This window comes from Mytilus edulis, chromosome 9 (genome assembly GCF_963676685.1).
Source record: "Mytilus edulis chromosome 9, xbMytEdul2.2, whole genome shotgun sequence".
In the NCBI taxonomy this organism is placed as follows: Eukaryota; Metazoa; Mollusca; class Bivalvia; order Mytilida; family Mytilidae; genus Mytilus; species Mytilus edulis.
Genome location: NC_092352.1, coordinates 49,956,869 through 49,965,188, shown reverse-complemented (window position 1 = coordinate 49,965,188; position 8,320 = coordinate 49,956,869).

The following is an 8,320-nucleotide window of genomic DNA, read 5'->3' as shown; positions in this document are numbered from 1 at the left end:
TGTAACGAATTTATCTTACCGACAATCTTTATTTGTTGAATTTAGACTAGAGTTCCATTGATATGCACACAAAAAAAAAATCAACAATAATAATTTAATATCAACAACCTTGATATTACAATATTAAAAAGAACTTTTTTTTATTTTTTTTTATTTAACAACATAATTAAATATTTATTTCAAATATTGGCTTGTTACAATATCCTTCAAGAGTCCAAGCTTCTCCTGATGTTCCCTGTTACAATCCACTAATCACTCAGGGTAGTGAAAAGTTGTAAAATACATATTAAATTTGTATAGCAAATATATATTAAATAATATCACTTAGTATGACTATTCATATGTTTTCTAATAGTTGATAAGAAATTACTTTTTGTATGTAAACATACTCTTCTATTGAACTCATTGAGAAAAATTGAGAAAACATTGACATTTTTTGTCTTTTGATCTGATATGTAATAGGATTTGTAAATTGAAAAACCAACAATTGTTAAAAAATAGTTAAAGTCAAAATATTCTTCGTCAGAAGTTTTATATCCAAATACCAAGTGTCTTAGTTTTATCTTAAATGTTATTTTACTGTTCATTAAAACATCATCTATTTTATTCCAAAAAAGTTTTAAATACGGACACAGCATAAAGAAGTGATCATAATCCTCTTCTTGTGTACAAAAATTACAAGAACTATTGTTTACAATTTTCCACCTGCATAAAAGTTTCTTTGTAGGTAGAATATGTTGTAGTAATTTCCATCTAAAAATTTTAAGTTTATTTTCTTTTAAATATATGAATAAAAATTTATTTAAATTGTTTTGATATAACACATCATCTATATTAAATATACGCAGCCATATTTGAGGTCCAATAGCTGGTTCAAATTTTTTATTTATCAGAGACTTATATAAAAGTTTATTTGATAGTGATTCTAATTTTATAGGTAAACCTTCCATTATAAATTGGTTTCTTTTTATATTAACAATACTTTTTACAGAGTTTTCCGATTTTAAAGTTGCTACCCAATCTTTCGGTATTGATTTCTTTACTAAATTAATTTCAGCTATCCAATTTGATTTATTTTTTAGTTTATTTAAAATGATGTCTTGAGAAATACAGCCTTTTTCATCTATCATGATATCATTATGATATCATTTACATAAACAAGATCGCTTTTAATCCAATTTTTTAAAAATAGAGCTTTATTTTCAAATTTAATAAATTCATTCTTCCATAATATTTGTTTTCTTATGTCTGTAAATGTTTCTGGTTTTTTTTATAGTCCTCCACCAGTTAATTTCCAACATTTAATGATATCTTTATAAAAATCTGGGATGTGTTCAATGCTTTCGTCTGGCTTATCCTCACTGTTTGTTTGAAACACTAACCAATTTGATCCAAAATTATAAAAATAGTGCTGAGGTATAATTTTCCAACCTCCTTCACAATCATTTACTAATCTTTTTACCCAAATAGCTTTTAAAGCAGTGAAATAACTCCTTATATCTATCATATCTAATCCCCCCTTTTCATATGAACCAATAATTGAATTTCTTTTTACTTTATCTGGTTTATTATCCCAAACAAATTTAAAACAACTTTTTTCTATTTCTTTTAAATATTTCTCTGGAACTTTGCAGGCAGATCCCACAAAAGTAAAAATGGGCACAATTAGTGTTTTGATTATCAAAATTTTTCCCAAAATAGTAAGATTTCTTTTCTGCCAAGAACAAAATAATTTATTCATCTTTTCAATTTTATTTTCCCAATTTAATTTTTCACATTCCTCCCTACAATGCCCAAAGTATATACCAAGAGTTTTGACTGGTCCATTACTCCAGTTGATTCCCTCAATTTTGTCTTTACATGATTTAAGCTTGCCTACCCATAACCCCTCTGTTTTATTTCTATTTAATTTCAGTCCTGAATAAGAACCAAATATTTCAATTTCGTTCATAGCTACTTGAACGTCATGTTTAGAACAACAAAATAAAGTAGTATCATCTGCTAGTTGCGAAATTTTTATACTATGACTTTTGCAATCTAATTTGATTCTTATACCTTTAAAATCAGTATTGCTTCTTAATCTTGAAGCCATAATTTCCACAGATAAAACAAATAATAATGCAGATAAAGGACATCCTTGGCGTATACCTCTGGTGTTTTTAAAGACATCAGATATCCAACCATTATTCATAACACATGTTTGAATATCGCTATATAAAGTCTTAACCCATCTTATAAAAGAATCATTAAATCCAAAATGTTTTAAAACTGAAAACATAAAATTCCATTCTAAAGAGTCAAACGCTTTAGAAAAATCAACGAAGACTATAGCCCCCTCAATTTTGTATAAATCAGTGAAATCAATGATATCTTGTATCTGTCTTAGATTAAAACCAATAAATCTATTCTTTACATATCCAGTTTGGTCTTCTTTAACAAGTTTTGGTAAGATTTTTTTCAATCGTTGTGCTAGAGCATACGATAGAAGTTTCATGTCTATATTTAAAAGAGAAATAGGACGGTAATTATTTAGTGACAATGGATCACCTTTTTTGAATAATAGCGTTAATACACTTGTACGCTGTGAGTATGTAAGTGTTTGATCTTTATATCCACTATTAAGAATATTTACTACTATGAACTGTAATTTATCCCAAAATTTTCTATAAAATTCAACTGTTAAGCCGTCTAATCCAGGAGATTTATTAAGTTTCATTTTATAAATAGCATCTGAGCATTCTTCTACTGTAATATCCCCATCGCAGAGTGATTTATCATTTTCATCCATTTTTCTCTCTAGTTTTGTCTCAAATATATATTTATCACTTGATGTTTTATCAGGGCTGTGCGTCGAGTATAACTTTTTATAGTACTCTTTAATATTAGATAATATATCACTTTGATCTGTTAAAATCTCATCATTTTCCGCTTTTAATTTATTAATTGACTTTTTTACCTGTCTCTGTTTTTCTAAACCTAAAAAGTAAGAGTTATTTTTTTCCCTAAATTCGACCCATTTCTCACGTGATCTTATTTGAGCCCCTTTAGCCTTTTGTTCATAAATTTTGGTAATATTATTTTCAAGTTCTTCAATATCTTTATCTAAAAAGTTATTCTCAGATTCTTGTTCATCTCTAATTTTCAATTTTATTTCTAATTTTTTTTCAAGAGTTCGTAAATTTTCTCTTGTACGTTTGGCTTTAGATTTACAATAAGCTATAGTTGTCTGCCTTACCTTTATTTTAAATATATCCCATGCTAAACCAAGATTTTGTAAATTACGATTACCCTTAAAGCAGCTTTCCAGTTCTTTATCAACTAATTTTATGTAGTCATTATCTTCTAATATAGAATTATTTATTTTCCAGTACCCCCTTCCCTTTTCTGATGCACCAGTTCTAAATCTCATAAAAACACTTTGATGATCCGTAGAATCAATAACTGCAGGTTTAATTTTGCAACATTCTACTAGTGGTATGAAGTCTGAACCTATAAGAATCATATCAATCCTACTTGCCTGCGATTTATTTTTTCTCCGCCAAGTATATTATTGTTGTTTATTCTTATTTGAATATCTCCAAATGTCTGTTAAGTTATTTATTTTTATTAAAGATTTTAAACTATTTACTGATTGGATATTTTTTACCTCAGAACTTTTTCTGTCTATCCCTTTCATCGTATCATTGAAATCTCCCCCCATTATTGTAATTCCTATCCCTTGTTCTTTTAATATATTATTAACTTTTTTGAAAAATATATTTCTATTACTTTTACAATTGGGTGCATATATACACATTCGTGTAAAAACGCTTTCATCAATTTCTACGTTAAGAAGAACTAATCGTCCATCTACATCGTTGTGTTTATTTATCAACTTATAATTTAGAGACTTTTTAATGAGAATAGCCACACCCCTACTAGAGGTCGTTCCGTGACTGCAAAATATATCATATTCTGAATTATTTCTGTTTCTATTTTTTCGTCAAAGTGAGTTTCTTGTAAAAAACAAATAGAACTATTTTGACATTTAATCCATTCAATTACTCTGTCTCTTTTAGCTTTATTTTTAGTACCATTTACATTTAAACTACTTAAGTTTATTAAAAATTTAGAAGCCATTTCTAAGTATAATTTCATATTTTTGTATTATTTCCTCACATAACTGTACATGCCTACAAACAGTACAATTAAAACACATGCGTATAACAATCATACAGAAATCAACAATGTATAACTTTCTATTTCTACGAACATGAAAAGTACAATTTATCCGACTATATAAAATTACAGGTAACAAATAAAACACACTACCTGTGAATACTGCGTTTAATTTACCGGCCTGATTTGACCTTATGTTAAAATCAATAGACAATAAAATTGACACTGAAATAATCAACAGCCACGTGTGATTTATTACAGTCTTACAATGACTATTCGGATGGATATATATGCAGCGTGTCTTATTCACATAATGTGTGAATATATTTTTATTTAAATAAGTGAAATGGAGAATGCAGACAAATTTAAGATAATAATGTATGTCAACTTCGCCGTTTTTAAAGCCTTCTATAGCTGTTTCGTTAGCTATGTTTACTAAAGAAGTAATCTGTTTGCAAAAAATAAATATTTTACATGTATCTAATAGGAAGTGTGAAGGAATATCCGATAGTGCATTTCGTGGATTTATTACATGTACAATATTCAAATATGTTTCGAAAATATATTTTGTTAAACTACAAATACAGTATTGATGAATACGCTGACAGTGAGGTAAGTATTTATACATTTTAAACAGCGAAAAGTTGTGTATAGTTGTATTCAGTGTTTTACATAATGTCAACAATTGTTCATTCACTATTAATAGCACACAGCATTTGTATACTTGCGCTAAATATAGCACAGGTAAAAACCAACATAAAAGCAATATGTTAAATATAACAATAAATATTCGCTGCTTGATTTTGTTCAGCGATTGACCTATAGTAAATACCATCTTTGTAATCAATGTTACAGTTGTAATGCACATTATACAAACACACATTTCATGAGATAGCTGGTCTTCACTACTCCAAATATAATACATTAATCGATTGAAAAAGTACTTTTGTTTGATTAATGTATAAAGATCAATTATAAAGGACAAACAAAGAAAAATCATGTGTAGCTCTTTCCAGATTTCAAAATAAATAGTTATTAGAACTTTTACTTTCCACAAATATGATTCAGAATTTAATATTTTTGATAGTAAGTTAAAAAATGAAATAGTTAACAATATACTTCTTTTTGACATACAAATCTCACACTTTATATATCTTTTGTTATAGCTTAATAAAGCCTTTAAAAAGAAGGTTATGAGTTTGCATTTATAAAAATTTCTACCTGAGTTGCATTTATGACCAATGGTCAACTTTACAATCAACAACATCAACACTTTGAAGTAAACTCTTTTATAGAGCTGAAAGTTTTTTAACATTTTCATTTTATTTATTTATTTTTTTTAATTTTTTTTTATATATATAAAAGATCATTGTACTGTAATATTTACATTAAAATATTTTACATTGTCTATATGACTACAGTTATATAGCTTTGGCCTTCTTGGGGCCATTATTACCAGTAGTCCTGAAGAACTTTCAATACATTTAAATAATCAAATTAATAGTGCCAAAGTCGTAACTCCACTACTAATCGTGTATTGAAATAAGCCCAGCCTCCCTACTTCATGTAACCTAATATGGAATATACACGGTCTGCACGCGGACGCTCTTAACCAATCATATATCCCTAGAAATGAATGGGAGGTAAGATTTTATTTATGTAGTTAATAGTGGTGAAACCTCACTCCCCTGATACTTGAAAGGGGGAAACCGAAGATCTTGTGAAAGAAGGCAGATCAAACCACACAAAAAAACAGCGAACTAGAACAGCACAGCCTGACAGTGGACACACAAACGACGAAATATAAAGACAAATAAAATACCCAGACACGTAAAACGAAAGAGGGATGAGGGTAAGGACTGAGCAGTTGCAATAAGCATGTGTACCAAATCCAATATACTGAGACAAAAATCCCGCATGGAAAAAAAAATTGGAATCAAAACGGACAACAACAAATACTATAGAGAACTGAGTTGGTCTTTTTAGAGTAATTTTACCCATACACATAAGAAAATGCATTGTGGGAATAATCAGTACCACGATTTCCCGAGAAATACAAAAACACACCATTATATCCCCAAAACAAACTGATGTATTCCGAGAAAAAGATTTGTTATGGTGTTATGCTACTTTTTATAGTGTTATACTACTTTTAACAAATTGAATATTAAAGAATATTAATTAAAGATATTACTCGTTTTTACTCAATAAAAGTGTAATTTCATGTAAAAAAATGGGTTGTCGGAATAGTGGGCTGTCGGGGTAATGGGCTGTCGGAATAGTGGGCTGTCAGAGTAATGGGCTGTCGGAATAGTGGGCTGTCGGAGTAATGGGCTGTTGGAATAATGGTTGTCGGACTAACGGGATGTCACCGTTAAAACCACTTATTCCAATTACCGGGGTTTCTCTAAATCAAAAACCACCTTGTACAAGTGTATCCTTTTTTGCAGCTTCACATCTTCCTTTGCCCATTTCCCCAATTTGTATATTTTTCATCAATTACTACTAGAATTTGTTTTTTCCCTTCAAAATAAAATTGATGCAAGCTATCATATTCTGAGTTAGCACCATTTCTGTTTGCCTTTACTACATGTATCTAGTTATCATATTAACTTGTCCATTTGATCTTATATGATCTGTGTTTAAATTTCATTGTATTTTTTCATTTACGGTTTCGTTAAGCCATTTAGTATCCAACAAAACATGCGACAAACAAACAAACAATAAACAGCTGATAACACCCTCCCCAATGCTCCCACTCCCCGTCTGACATTATGCAAGCAACAATCAAGCAATCCTGTTTTCAGTATCCTTTCAAATTGTATAGATTAATATTTTCATCAAGAACGGTCAGAACCGAAAGCTGGTTTGGTCAAAGGTTGAATGAATATCAAATTCCATGTGTAGAAAGAAATGTCACCTTGACAGATACAAATGTATGTTCACAACTTTATTTAAAAAGCATGAAATACAAAAAACGAAGATGAGGTATGATTCCCAAAGTAACAACTCTAAACCAAACCCCAAATGACGTAAAAGTTATCAACTGCATACTTTACGTCACCCTACGGCCTTCAACAAAACCATAACTGCATAGTTAGCAATAAAAGGTCACAAAACGACAGATGCAAAACAATTAAAACGAGGAAATTAACAGCCTCATATCAATTTAAGCGTTAAATGAAGACACATGTTCATTATCTATAGACAAGTTTAAAACAAACATCTTGGAAGTCAAAATGTGTTTGTTTTTGTCTTTGCAGAGGGTCGAACGAAAAGTAGGAAAGAAATTGTTTAGCTTTGGAAGTAATGAAACAACTCTTATTGCAATTGTTTACCTTTGGAAGTAATGAAACTACTCTTATTGCAATTGTAGTACAATGGAACCATTGAATAAACCTTCTACAGATATACAACTGAAGAGCGATTTCACATTTGAGCGTAATGCTTCAGTATTCTTTCTATGCTTGGACATTGGAAGTGACTTATTATGGACTAAGAATTGTGTCAAGTTCCTTCGAGAGGCTGGAGTAAAGAACCTTAATACATCATTTGAGCTGCGTATAGGATATCGCGAATATGATGAGCTAGAAATACACTTAAAAAACGTCAATAAGCTCGCTATTGTCCTTTCACATCAATCACTAGATGTCTCGAAATTTAAGAAGATGATGCAGTGCGCGATTTTATTTGTCCAGGAAGAAAATGAATCGTGTCGTATTATACCTATTTTACTCACTGAACAAACAGTGTTACCGTTAATACTACGAGAAACCGTACCGTTTTACGCTTGGAGAGATGATATTAAAAAATTACTTAAGGCAATCCTTCTAACAAACGAACATCAGCCGTTGAAAACATACGTTCACAGCCTTAGTCAACTTTCTAACACAGGACAATATTTGCGCAATTTAAATAAATGCATTCTTCCACCAAATGTCTCTACTCTAGAAAAACAGTTGGCATCCAATGTTTTAGAATGGTGGGGTTTGATGGTTTCAGATGCGAGATTTTCAATTGATATGAGGAAAATGCAAATTATTTCTAGAGATCAAAAACCACTGATAAATGATCTATTCAACAGCATATTTTCGTCCGACAAAATTAAGATTATACGGATAACTGGACTGACAAATTTTCATTATGACGACTTTAGAAGAGA